The sequence below is a fragment of the Meriones unguiculatus genome, chromosome 8 (genome assembly GCF_030254825.1).
Source record: "Meriones unguiculatus strain TT.TT164.6M chromosome 8, Bangor_MerUng_6.1, whole genome shotgun sequence".
NCBI classification, from domain to species: Eukaryota; Metazoa; Chordata; class Mammalia; order Rodentia; family Muridae; genus Meriones; species Meriones unguiculatus.
This window is the reverse complement of record NC_083356.1, coordinates 6,290,817-6,304,470: the sequence shown is the minus strand read 5'-3', so window position 1 is coordinate 6,304,470 and position 13,654 is coordinate 6,290,817. Positions and strand designations below refer to the sequence as shown.

General features: G+C 46.3%; 1 long non-coding RNA gene across 1 annotated transcript; it reads left to right on the top strand.

The window, feature by feature from the left end:
• The first annotated feature begins 8,751 nt into the window (after positions 1-8,751).
• On the top strand, positions 8,752-11,671 carry LOC132655988 (uncharacterized). Its single transcript, XR_009593942.1, has 3 exons — positions 8,752-8,813; positions 10,478-10,578; positions 11,237-11,671. It is a non-coding gene; the product is annotated as an uncharacterized LOC132655988 (long non-coding RNA).
• The last annotated feature ends 1,983 nt before the right edge of the window (positions 11,672-13,654 follow it).

Here is a 13,654-nt window from a genome sequence, read left to right as displayed (position 1 = left end):
TGTATCTGATCTTAATACTACTCATGGCCAGTCTTGCACAGGCATAGGAACGGAGAGTTGGAAGACACAGTTGCCTCCCTCTAGATGAGCCCCAAATCAGTTTCGACTGGATTAGCTCCCTGCTTGTAGCTTCCCGATTATGTTCTAGGACATGTTTGGGAGGAAACTAGCCACAAAAGGGGACTTACTGAAGGTTCCTAGGAAGGAACAACTTACTCTGTTGTTTGAAATAAGAGGTAAATACAGTTTGATGTGGGTCAGAATTCCAGGTTCACACCTGCATTGTTGGAAAGGAATGTGTGCATAACTCAACCAAGTGATGTCTGGCATGTAAAACTTCCCCCGTGTTTGTCTGTCTCAAATCTATGTGAGATTCTATAAAGCATCTTTTTTTTAAGGGAAAAAAAACAAAAGCCAGTGAGGTGCTCAGTCTCTGGGTCCCACAGTTGTCCTCTGACCGCCCAAGCCCCACATGCCAGGTGTGCATGTACACACACACACACACACACACACACACACACAGAGAGAGAGACAGACAGACAGACAGACAGACAAAGACAGAGAGATACACAGAGAGACAAAAACAAAGAGAATCAAACACATCCTTTTTAGAAAGAAAGCTTACCCAACTATATGAAAAGTATTATTTTAAACAGTATCTCATTATATAGCCCAGATTGAACTTGAACTGGCAATCCTCCTGCTTCCACTCCTGAGATCTGGGATCACCATTATTTCCAGCGTAACCTCTCTGCTTGCAGACACCTCTTGGCCATTCTTGCATATAGACTGCTTCTATTCCTTTTTGCCCTTTTCCTTCTCCTTCTCCCTACTCGCCACTGCAGTCCTTTCTTGTCCACATTCCCCTCTCCTTTTTTTTTTGCTTCTCCTTTATCACATCCTCTAGTTTGTCAAGCCATGCTCAGCAAAGAAACAGGCTTTATTTCCTGCCCAGAGGCCATCCATCTTCTCCTTGAATTACACCGTCACGTCTAGGAAGCTGAAGACGGCCATTATTCAATGGTCCTTATCGGGATGGCTGTAATGGGAAAGAAGAAAAGAGAGCAGGCATTGCCGAGGACAGGGAGAGGTTGTAGCCCTCATGCTTTGCTGGTCCGAATGTGTAATGCTGCTGCTGCTGCTGCCGCTGCAGGAAACTCTGGCTTTCTCCAAAAGGTTAAAACAGAATTAGGCTGTGAGCTGGCAATGCCTCTCTTGCAGCAAGATGAAAGCAGAGGCTCAAACAGCGGTTTGTGTCCCAACTTTCCTCGTAACCTTGTTTTTCAAATTTTATTTCTCCTTCTTCTTAGTGTGTATATGCATGATGGATGGGTGGATTCACATGCCACCATACTTTTCTGTGAGGGCCACGTGACAACTTTGTGGAGTTCCACGGGGTTCCACGGGCTCCAGGGTTAGAACTCCAGTAGCCAGGCTTAAGTGAGAAGTGCTTTTATCCCCTGAGCCATCCCGCCTGCCCCATTGTGTCATTATTCAAGACAGCTAAAAAGTAGAAAACATCCGCTTTGTCCATCCACAGGCGAAAAGGCAAAATGGGGCGCGCACACACACAGATAGATGACTATCATTTACTCGCAAGAATGGAATTTTGAGATATATCACAATATTATTGAGTCTGGTTAGACATAGAACAGATAGGAGTGCGTTTATTTAAGTGCCTGGAAAGTTACACAGAGCAAGGACAATAGGGTAACCGGGTGTGTTCCCTACTTTCCAAAAAAAACTGGCAAAAGCAACTCAGGGGAGGAAGGATTCACCCTGACTGAGGGTGTGCAGGGTAGAGTGGCCTGTGGCAGGAAAGGCAGGATGGCAGATGGCTCCGCAGTGGCAGAAACTCTCAGCCAGGACTCCTACTCCTCATAGCTCAGGCGATCAGCAAGAAGAAACAGGACAGGATGCAGGCAGGATCTAAGCCTCAACTCCCAAACTCCACAACCCGCTTCCTCCAAGTAGGCTCCACCCCTTAAGTCCCACGGCACCCGAGAACAGCGCCACCACCTGGGGGTCAAGCGTGCAAACATAAAGCCTCAGGGAGATGAGGCGCGAGGTTACTCTGGGGAAATCTGAGAAGACTGTGCTGAGGATGATGAAGGATTCCTAGGTGTGGAAGACGGTGATAAACAACACTGTGAATACACTTAATTCCACTAAGCGGCACACTTGTGCCTGGTTATAAAACCACGAATACTTTGATGTGTGTTTTTTTTCCCATAATACTCCTTCCTCTCCCCCAGCTACGATTGGCACCGTTTCAAAGCTATAACCTCATATTCACATAGCTAGGGTGGGGTTGGAGAGCCACCTGCAGGTGTGGATTCTCTTTAACTCGCTGTTGCTGGACTAAAACTATTACTCTCTCGTCTACTGTGACACTTTTGATAATCCTCTGGTCTTAAGTTGTGGCATTTCCAGCCAGATGTGGTGGTGCAAGCTTTTAATCCCAGCACTGGGGGGGAAGGGGAGGAGCGGGAGGGGAAGCAGGTGGATCTCTAAGTTGGAGGACAGCCTGGTCTACAGAGTGAGTTCCAGGGCGGCCGGGGCTACACAGAGAAACCCTGTCTCTGGAACTGGAGTTACAGGTCGGTTGTGAGTTGCAATGTGGGTGCTGGGATTTGAACCCGGTCCTCTAGGAGCGCAGCCAGTGCTCTTAACCACTGAGCCATTAGGAGTATGGGCATTTTGCCTGCATGTGTGTCTATGCACCACATGCATGCAGTACCCGTGGCGGCCAACAGAGGGCATGTAGTGACACACAACTAGGGAAGCGAGAGGAGTCAGGAAGGGCCGCAGGGCGTGGAGATTTTATGCTGAGAGGGACAGAGGGAAAAGACATGACTACATGGGTCCTGGGAAAAACTTGCTGTGCCTGCAGCACGGGGAGAGGCTTGTGGGCTGCAGAGCTGCAGCGCAAGCACTGTAGGAATGCCAGTGTCGGAGAAGCATCAAAAGCCAAGGGCTGTAGAAAGGGCCCTGTCACAGGCGATGAATACAACACAGATGTCGGAGACGGAATGAGAGTTCAGTGAAACGAAAGCAGCACCGACCAGCCGAGCAGGCAGGGTGACGACCACGGCCAGCAGGAAGCCCGGATTCCGTGACTGGGTCCTGGAAGGACCGAGGATCTTTTAGCATCAGAGGAAACCTCAAGACAGTTATGTTTGTCTGTTTGTTTGTTTTACAAGGAGGAAAAATTTATTTTGGCTGACGATTTCAGAGATTTTTTTTCTTTTTTTTAAGCCTACAGGAAGGGCATGGTTGAGCTTTTAGTCCACTTTGTGATGGCCGAGAAACAGACCTAGAATGCCTAGGTTGGCTTTCGCCTTTTAAAAACCCTTTTCAGGGACGGGAGAGATGGCTCAGCGGCTAGGAACACAGGCTGCTCTTCCAGAGGACCAGGGTTCAACTCGCAATACCCACACAGCTGCTCACAGCCGTCTGTCTGACATTCTCACACCGACATACACACAGACAAAACATCAATGCAGATTAAATAATGATAATAAAATAGAAGTGATTTTATAATAATAATAATAATAATAATAATAAAAGCGGTTTTATAGTTGGGCAACGGTGGTTCACATGGGGGCTAGGGTGAGTTTGAGGCCAGCCTGGTCTACAAACTGAGTTCCAGGGTGGCTATTACACAGACAAACCCCGTCTCGAAAAAAACCTAAAGATAAAATTTAAACCCTTTTTATTCAATCTGAACCTCTCCCCTGCAGGATGGTATGGCTGCATTCAGGGCTGATCTCAGTGCAGTTGCTAATGGAGCCTCATAGACACACCTGTGGGTGTTCTGCGCTAATTTAATTAAGTTAATAATCAGGAGTGACCATCATAGCCCACTGCAGGTCAACTTGACATCCAAATGCATCTTAACCATGGCCTCCATCTCTGGACCCCCAAAGGTTCAATCACAAAAAAGCTCCATCTCTTTCTAGTCATTTTTACAGTTCCAACAGTGTGTAAAATCAAGGCATCTCTGGGATTTGTAGCTAAGTCTTTGTCTGTTTGCTTTTGTTGCCTGGGGCAGGGTCTTATAGGTAGCCTAGGCTAGCCTTGAGCTACATACAGTCTTCCAGCCTCAGCCTTCCAAGTACTAGAATTAACAGACAGGAAGCACCATGCGTGTCAAAGCCAAGTCTTAACTGTGAGTCTCTGCTAACTTTAAAAAGCTACCTGCATACCTCCAACGTATAACAGCACAAAGCAAATCTTTCCATTCCAAAGGTGAATAGGAGAATGCCAACGAGGGAATGGCCCAAAGCAAGACTGAAGACCAGAGGGAAATACATTGAATTTTGTGGCTCCATTTCTGGCATCCAGGAAATATGGCAGTGTAGGTGCCCAAGAGATGGCCATTCCTGGTTGAAGTCCACAGGATTTGTTGTGTGGGCTGGCTTTGTTGACTACCCAAAATTTCCCCAGCAGACATTCCATGTTTCTGGCGTCGTTAACTAGCCGGATGCCTGCAGGAATCTTGGCCTTGTTGCTCAGGGGCTGGCCCAGCCTTTCCTATGAACTCTGGGTAGAAACTGTCGTGACCCCAGAGGTCTTGTATTCTGCATCTCAGCAAAACCAGTATCCCGTGGTCTACCACCAGCCCGTATTTCTTAGACCACGGTTGCCATGGCTTCTGAGTCCCTGGATGGCTGAACACATGGAAACATCTCCCTTGGTGGTCCTGTGTGCCTGCGTACCTGAGAGCGATCATCTCAGAGGGAAGTCTTCTAAGTGAGTTAACAATCTACCCATGCAGGGACTGAGACAGGTCAAGTTCCAGAAATTCTTCAGATGATAAAACCTTTCCACTCTTAAGAACTGGGGCAGGTAGGGTCCCAGCAATTCCTGGGATGTTAAAACTTTTCTACTCTTGGGATCAGGAAGGGTAAAGTCCCAACAGTTCCTGAGGTGTATACAAAGCATGTTTTCATGTTATACCGGTAAACAGTACTTGGCTTCTTCTTCTTTTTTTTCCCCCCCCTTTTAAAAAATTATTATTATTTATTACAATTTATTCAATTTGTGTCCCAGCTGTGGCTCCCTCCTTCATCTCCTCCCAATCCTTTCCTCCCTCCATCCTTCTTCTCCCCCTGTGCCCCTCCCCTAGTCCACTGATAGGGAAGGTCCTCCTCCTCTTCTATTTGACTCTAGCCTATCAGGTCTCATGAGGACTGGTTGCATTGTCTTCCTCTGTGGCCTGGCAAGGCTGCCCCTCCCAGGGGGAGGTGATCAGAGAGCCTGCCACTGAGTTCATGCCAGAGAAAGTCCCTGATCCTCTTACTAGGGACCCCACTTGGATACTGAGTCTACGGGCTACATCTGAGTCAGGGTTTTAGGTCCTCTCCATGCATAGTCCTTGGTTAGGGTATCAGTCTCTGCAGGGCTCCCAGTGCTCAGTTTTTTTGTCTCTGTTGTTCTCCTTGTGGAGCTCCTGTCCCCTTCAGGTCTTTCTATCTCCCCCTTCTTTCATAAAATTGTACGCATCCTGCCCAAAGTTTGGCTATGAGTTTCAGCCTCTGCTTCAATACCTTGATCAGTAGAGTCTTGCAGAGGCCCTCTGTGGTAGGCTCCTGTCCTGTTCCCTGTCTTCTCCTCCTTCCAATGTCTATTGCGTTTGTCCTTCTGAATGAAGATTGAGCATCTTCCCTAGGGTCTTCCTTGTTTAGCTTCTTGAGCAGTATAGATTTTAGTATGATTATCCTATATTGTGTGCCTAATGTCCACTTATAAGTGAATATATACCATGTGTGTCTTTCTGCTTCTGAGATACCTCACTCAGGATGATCTTTTCCAGTTCCCAACATTTGCCTGCAAATTTCATGATCTCCTTGTTTTTAATAGCTGAGTAGTATTCCATTGTGTAAATGTATTACAATTTCTATATCCATTCCTCCATTGAGGAACATCTAGGTTGTTTCCAGATTTTGGCTATTATGAAGAGAGCTGCTATGAAGCAAATGTCCTTGCTGTATAGCTGAGCATACTTTGGATATGCCTAGGAGTGGTATAGCTGGATCTTGAGGTAGCATTATTTGAATTGTCTAAGAAAGTGCCAGATTGATTTCCAAAGTGGTTGTACAATTTTACATTCCCACCAGCAATGGAGGAGGGTTCCCTTTCTCCACATCCTCTCCAACATGTGTTGTCACTTGAGTTTTTGATCTTAGCCATTCTGATAGGAGTGAGGTGAAATCTCAGGGTTATTTTGATTTGCATCTCCCTGATGGCTGAGGACATTGACCATTTCTTTAATTGTTTCTCTGCCATTAAATATTCCTCTATTAAGAATTTTCTGTTTAGCTCTGTACCCCATTTTTTAATTGGATTACTTGGTTTGTTGGTGTTTAACTTCTTAAATTCTTATAAATTCTGGATATTAACTTGGTTTCTTTTTTTAATGGTTTTCATTTTTAGAAGCCATGCTCTCCTTAGACTCAATTTTTCAAATGCTTCTCTTCTAGGCTAAATATAAGCTTTTTGTATATTTCTATTCTGCCTTTTCCCCCCAAATTCTCACTGTAAGCTTGTGTAAAACCAGCCAATAACTACTCCATCACCTAAAAGACAGAGCGCCTTGAAATTTTCTTTTGTCAGAGCAATACATGTATTTACTCATCTTATTTATCAATTAATGTATTATATATGATCTTGTTAGTTATTGTTCATTTAGTCATATTTTTGTTTTGTCATGTCTTATTTTAAGATAGAGTCTTGCTAAATAGTCCAGGCTCTCTTTAATCCTAGGACCCTTTAGTCTCAACCGCCCAAGAGCTGGGATTACAGGAACATGCCCCAAGCTCAGATTAGCCTGTCTCATTTAAACCCAGCCTAACACTGTCTCAGGACAGAGACACATGCAGATAAGGTTTGTTTTGATCTCAGATCCCAGTGTGAACACCCTATTATCCTATTCCCATGAGAGCCCTATTCCCAAAATCACTGTGGGTCCTGGAGTTCCTGTAGGAACTCCCGCAGATTCACTCTCAAAGCTTGGACTTTTTCCAGCCTGTTTTCTACACACTTGTCTAAATCTTTCTACCACTTTCTACCAACCGCCCCTGAGCCCCATGGTCAGGGGGCAGCGACAACTCTTGTTCTCTGCACTGATTTCCGTTTGTCACTTTCCCGTTGCTTTGACAGAAAGCGAAGGGGAAGGTACCAAGAAACAGAAAGAATTTGCTTTAATGTAGTTCCTGAGGTTTCTGTTGGCACGGTAGGATATTCCCAGAATTCACCTCACGGACAGGAAAGCACTTAGGAGGCAGAGACAGGCAGATCTCTGTGAGTTCAAAGCCAGCCTGGTCTACAAGATAGAGTCCAGGACAGTCAAGGCTACACAGAGAAACCCTGTCTTGAAAAATAAACAAACAATGAAAACAAAAACAAAAAAAACTAACATAAAAAAGGACAAGGTCATTTTAGTCTTTATTTTTTTTTTTAAATAAGGGCGTTACCGTGTAGCTCAGGTTAGCCTTCAACTCAAGGTCCTTCTGTCTCAACCTTCCAAGTTCTGGAGCCACGAGTGTGTGCTACCATGCCGGCTGAGCCATCCCTTCTATTACAAGAACAAGACAGGAAGCGGCTGAGACACCCCCTAACATGCCAGCCAGTCCAGGTCCCGTCTCCTTCACCGTTTATAACCAGTGTCGTCTCTTCTCGGAGATTTTGAACGGTTCCTAAATTAGCAGCTGTTCAACAACTCAGATGAACGTGTCACTTCCATGGCACCCTTGGGACAAGAGACCAATGCTCGAATTGGGATTGAAGGCCTGGGCTGGAGGAAGCTGAGGAAGTCAGGGCCGGCAGTCTTCTCTGCACACTCACGTCAGGCAGACTGGAGGAGGAGTGCATAGAGACACATGTTTTACTCGTGTGTCAGAATTGCTTTTGTGGATCTCAGAAGTAAAAATTCAGGATATGCTTTGTCCTACAAACACCAGAAAGCTAGGACATGGTTAGCCATTCTATCTGCCATGGTGCTAACCCAGAATATACTTCCTTCTTCTCCTTCTCCTCCTCCTTCTCCTCCTCCTCCTCCTGTTTTTCCTCCTCCCCCTTGACCCCATCATCTTGAACGCCTGTATATCATGCTCCTTCTCTTTCTCTGTTGCAGCAAACATGCTGGTAAGCTAGTAAAACTAAAGAAGTCTCCGTTCCCACTGAGCTGTTTTGAACTTTAGGGCCCTAACCTTCTAACTAACGAATGTGATATCATAGGGCTTGCCTTTTTCACTAAAGTTTACTACAAAAGTGAGCTGTGGTTTACTTTCAGAGATACCCAGTACTCCACTGTGTGAGACTCAAAGAGATGACATCCCAAACAGCCCGACTCGTGGATGCAGCTATTGCAAAGATGAGTGGCGTGATACTGCGGGATCTGAGTCCGGGCTTTTTAGCTCCACCCCTTATAAGGTTCCGCTCCTTTATCAGTGGGTCGAAAGGCATTTTCTGGAGTTGGAAAGATGGTTCCGTGGTTAAGAACACTGGCTGCTCTTCCAGGGTCCAGGGTTCGATGCCCAACACCCACAAAGCAACTCCCAACTGCCTGTAATTGCAGTTCCAGGGGATTCTTTGGCCTCCCGGGGCACGCAGACAATGTAATCCACCGATGTATATAAAATCAAAACACTCATACACATACAGTCATTTTTTGAAAAGGCGTTTTCTTGAGGGAGGTGTGGCGTGAGGCTGTCAATGTCATGCTCGAACAGAATCATGGGAGTTCGGCTCCATTGTGTTGCAGGCATACCCAGCTGAGCAGGCCAAGTTGCTGGCTGGATTTCACACAGGTGAGGAACGGGGACCCCTCTCCCCGCTGCCACACTGTTCCCCCGAAGTCACACTGCTTTACCGGGAGAGCTTTCTAGAGAGGTAGGGGCCTAGGGACAGGGAGCACGGAATGATCGCGGCCCCCAGCGTTGGTGACTCTTCCCCCACAAACACTGTAGTAAAATCTGTGATCGCTTACTGGAACCTGGCGTCTTTGGAGCAAATTCCTGCCTGTCTGTGCTTTCATTTTCTTCTGAGAACAAAGGGCGCTTTTAAAAAATGTAATTCATTGTCTCTCCCCCACACGCAAGGAAAGTGCGCTCGCTCCCTTGCCTTCAATGCAGGCGGCATTTCCTTTCGGAGCAGTTTGTGAGAGAAGAATGTTTCCAAATGCATGCGGCCCTCACATTTCCAGCAGAGATTTCTCATATTCCACATATTTCCTTCTTTGGATCTTTCTATTTAGGGATCAGTTTAAAAATACAGTCCCTCTGTGTAGCGCAGAAGGGTTGTGAACCCTGAGTTCCACCTCTCCCGAGACTCCAGTCACCCGAGAGGGAAATACAAAGCAAAAGAAAGGAAAAGAAAAGGAAACAGTTTATTTTCGGTTTAGACTATAACATGAATCCATGACAGACTACAATAGGTTAGAGAAACCATCGAAACATTTATAGTTTAGCAGAGAGGAGTGGCCCTGTTTCCTCTTGAGGAGAGCAAATGCTTGTTTTTTTGTTTTTTTTTTTTGGGGGGGTGAATCCACAAAACGGGCTCCTTGTAATAAGCTGGTTTCTCTCATTGCCCATTGACCAGATACCTCACTTTGAAAAAGGATGTTGGTTGGGCCTGGAGAGGTTGCTCTGTGCTCATGGCCACTCACTGTTCCTGCAGGGAACCTAGATTTGGTTCCCTGACTCCCCTCCCCCCGTGGTGCTCATATGCACACTCAGGCGCAGGCACATACATTTAGACTAAATACATGAATATTTAAAAAAAAAAAAACATATGTTGGTTAGGGGCAGCTAGTAGCCGCCTAAAGAGGGAGAATTAGTCTTCCGCAGGGATGAGGAAAATGAGTTATCCAACTCCAGGTGGTCAGCTCTGAGATCGTATAAATGACAGCAAGGGACTTGGTAGGTTTTGTTTCCATATTTATCTGTCTATACGTACATGTAACAGTATCAACGAAAGAGGCCATGAACTGGGGGGAGCAAAGGGGGACGTTAAAGGGGTTGGAGGGACAAAAGGGAAGGAGGAGCTGATGTGTCATAATTTAAAAAGTTTATATATATATATATGTGTGTGTGTGTGGTTTTGCTATATATTCAGTAAAAATATCAGACTATAGCCTTGAAAGTATATGTATGTATACATACATATATGTAAATGTATGCATGCATATATATACGTATGCACACACACACACACACACACACACACACACACACACATAGGATCCAGGATATTTCCCCAAATCCTCACTCCGAGGACTGGCTTACGATAGTGTCTTCGCTGCAATTGAAGGACAGACTTTTGTTTTAACAGTGTCTCTCCCTCACCTGTTTCTTCCTGCCCAGGCATGGTAATCCTCTGTAATGACATCATTGTCCACTGGGCACTGCGGATCATATGAGACTTTGTGACATTTGTGTCTGTTTTTTTTTCTCCCCCACCTGTTCTGCCATAGAGACGCCGGGAAGGAATTGCGCATCTGTGGGGCAGCCCGTTTGCCCACAGGGAGAGCCGGTTTCCCGGGGAGCTTTGGGGGAACACCACGGTAGCGCTGAGGTAAGGCAACTGGTCTAGCAGGTGCTAAGGGTGCATCTGGCTAACAAGGACCAGTGGAGCCACACTTAGGAGTCTAACCGTCTCGAGGCCTGGCTCTGAAGAAATTTGGAGCTGGGGATGGAGGGCGTCTTCTGTGCGGGACCACGCCCACCATAGAAGGGCACTGGGGGACTGAGCTCAGACATTAGGCTTCAACACGTCACTTTTCCTTTACCCTTTATGACAGATTGGGCTCTATACATACATGTTTAATTGACTCAGCTAGAAAAGCTGAACTTAGCAGAACTCATTTCAGGATAAGCACTGTATGTGGTTAGAAAAGACACCCAAAGAAGTCTCTTAGAAAGCATGAGGATAGGCGAGGATCCCCCCCCAAAAAAAAAGAATGCAAAAGGAAGCGGGGGGCTGGTGCACTGTCATCTCCGGAAGGTAAATTCTGGGGACAGCATCACGGCTTTCATTTCCTGAGCATAGGCAGGTCTGAAGCAGTGCCGAAGCCCCCTGGGGACCGAGAGGCAACAGGCTGCATATGGCATGGATGGGCTCTCAGCTCACGACCGAGTTTCAGGAACTTGGGAGGGAAAGCTATCAAATGGGACTCTCTGAAGCCCCAGCTAACTGCTGGAGGTTCTGAGTCTCCAAAACCACTTCTTCCTAGAGATGACAAGAGCCAGTGTCAAAGGAAAAAAAAATCAGAACATATTTGCTGATGAAGTTGACTCCTAAGAAACAAAAGCAGGTACCCCGGACTGCCACGATTCCCTGCAGGAAAAGTTCTCAGAGCTAAAGCAACAGGAAACGACATATAGGAGAGGATTCTGGGAGCCCAGCACAGGCTTCGGAGACATTTCTTGTCTCAGACCACACAGGGGAGCTCTTTTTCTTCTTCCACCGACTATGAGAAGCCACCAAAGAGACTCCAGGTCACTGGGGGAGGAGCTGTTGACAGAGGAACTCGCTGCTATGCGACTTGGCATAAACTAAGACCCCAACGATGAAACCAGGTGCACACATTAAACTTGGTGTTCGTGCAAAACAGCCTGACAAACCAGTATGGCGTCTGTTACTCCAGGGTGACCGTAACAAAACCCTCAACGCTAACATCAGGAACCTTCTGATGGCAACATCCCTAGGATCGCCAAGGGTCAGCAAGCAGACTCCTGGGGTTAACTCTTCACAGTTGGTGAGGGACAGTCAAGGCTGACTGGACTTGAGCAAACCCATTAGGTAATGGAGGTCAAAGAAGGCTTCTGCCCTCTGGAGGCAGATCCCGAGTTAGACACGAAAGCCCCCAGCTATAATTATATGTATTTTAAAACCCGCTCTCTAATTTTATGGCATGTGCTGTATTTAATCTTGCAAGCATTTAGTAAATTCTTGCTAAAAAAAAAATATGTGAGTCTCATTTCAACTCTAAGGCTGAATTAGGGACACTGATTCATTTAACAGTTATGTAGAGCAGATTGCTGAACTGTTGATAAACTCACGAAGAGGCAGGGGTGAAGCTCACGGGAAAACGGTGGGGTGGTGGCGATGAGGCAGGTAGAAAGAGATGCGTTGGAGTCAGCCGTAAAAGCAAGCTGTGTGAATGTCTCTAGAAAAGGGAAAGCCAAAGAACACAGTTTTTTGCCATCATGGGACTGTTTTATTAAGACATGCTTGGAGTGATGTTTTTCTTGCCAGAGGCCAGTCACGCTGCTGAGGACTAAAACGGTTTTCATGGATCCACAAGAAAAGTGTGAACAGAGGACCACAGGTGCCAACTGTTTCTAGCCCATCGCCATCACACCTTTCCTCTGAGAACCATTCACACGACAGAGCCTGCTCCTGGCTTCCGGAGTCTCCACACCCTAGCACCTGCATTGGAGATTGGGATAGAGGCTTGACTCTGTACTGGCCAGAGAACCCAGCTGTGTGGCTCTGTAGTGAGCGCCACACGCCTGTCTCTGGTCTCCAGAACAGACTGGTTTTGGTATGTGCAAGGACACTGATGGAACATTTGCCTAACCCTCTCAGGCACTACTTGCACGCTTCCTTCACCTTGCTTCCAGAAACCTTACAAGATCATCTCTCTAGGTGAGAAGGATGTGCAGCTCAAGATACAGGGCCTTAGAAATACGTATTTCTCGAATGTTCCAAGGGCTTTGTCAATTTCTTGGAAATGGCGGGCCCACTGGTTAGTGTGCTGATGCATCCTGAGTGGACCTACCAGCATGTATTCCTAATTGTAAACAAACTGGTGTTTCAAATGTAGCCTAACCATAGACCCAAAAGATGCTCAGGTATACCAGGACGTTTGCTCAACCATGTTCATAGCAGCTTTATTTTTAATAGCCAGAAGCTGGAAACAACCCTGATGTCCCTCAGTTGAGTAATGGATACAGAAATTGTGGTATTTACACAATGGATTACTACTCAGCAATTAAAAACAAGGAAATCATGAAATTTGTGTGCAAATGGTAGGAACTAGAAAAGATCATCCTGAGAGGTATCCCAGAAGCAGAAAGACACTCACTTATATGTGAATATTAGATATATAATATAGGATAAACATACTAAAATCTGTACACCTAAAGAAGCTAATCAAGAAGGAGGACCCTAGGTAAGATGATTAATCCTCATTCAGAAAATGGGATGGACATTGGAAGAGGGAGAAACCAGGGACAGAAGCCTACCACAGAGGGCCTCTGAAAGGCTCTACCCAGCAGGGTATCAAGGCAGAGGCTGAGATTCATAACCAAACTTTGGGCAGAGTGTAGGGAATCTTATGAAAGAAGGAGGAGATAGAAAGACCTGGAGAGGACAAGAGTTGCTCTCCACAAGGAGAGCAACTGAACCAAGAACTCAGGGCCCAGGGTTCTTTTCTGAGACTGATACTCCAACCAAGGACCATTCATGGAGATAACCTAGAACCCCCGCACAGATGTAGCCCATGGCAGCTCAGTGTCCAAGTGGATTCCCTAGTAATGGGAACAAGGACTGTCTCTGACATGACCTCCCCCTGAGGGGGAAGCAGCCTTACCAGGCCACAGAGGAAGACAATGCAGCCATTCCTGATGAGACCTGAGTCTAGGAT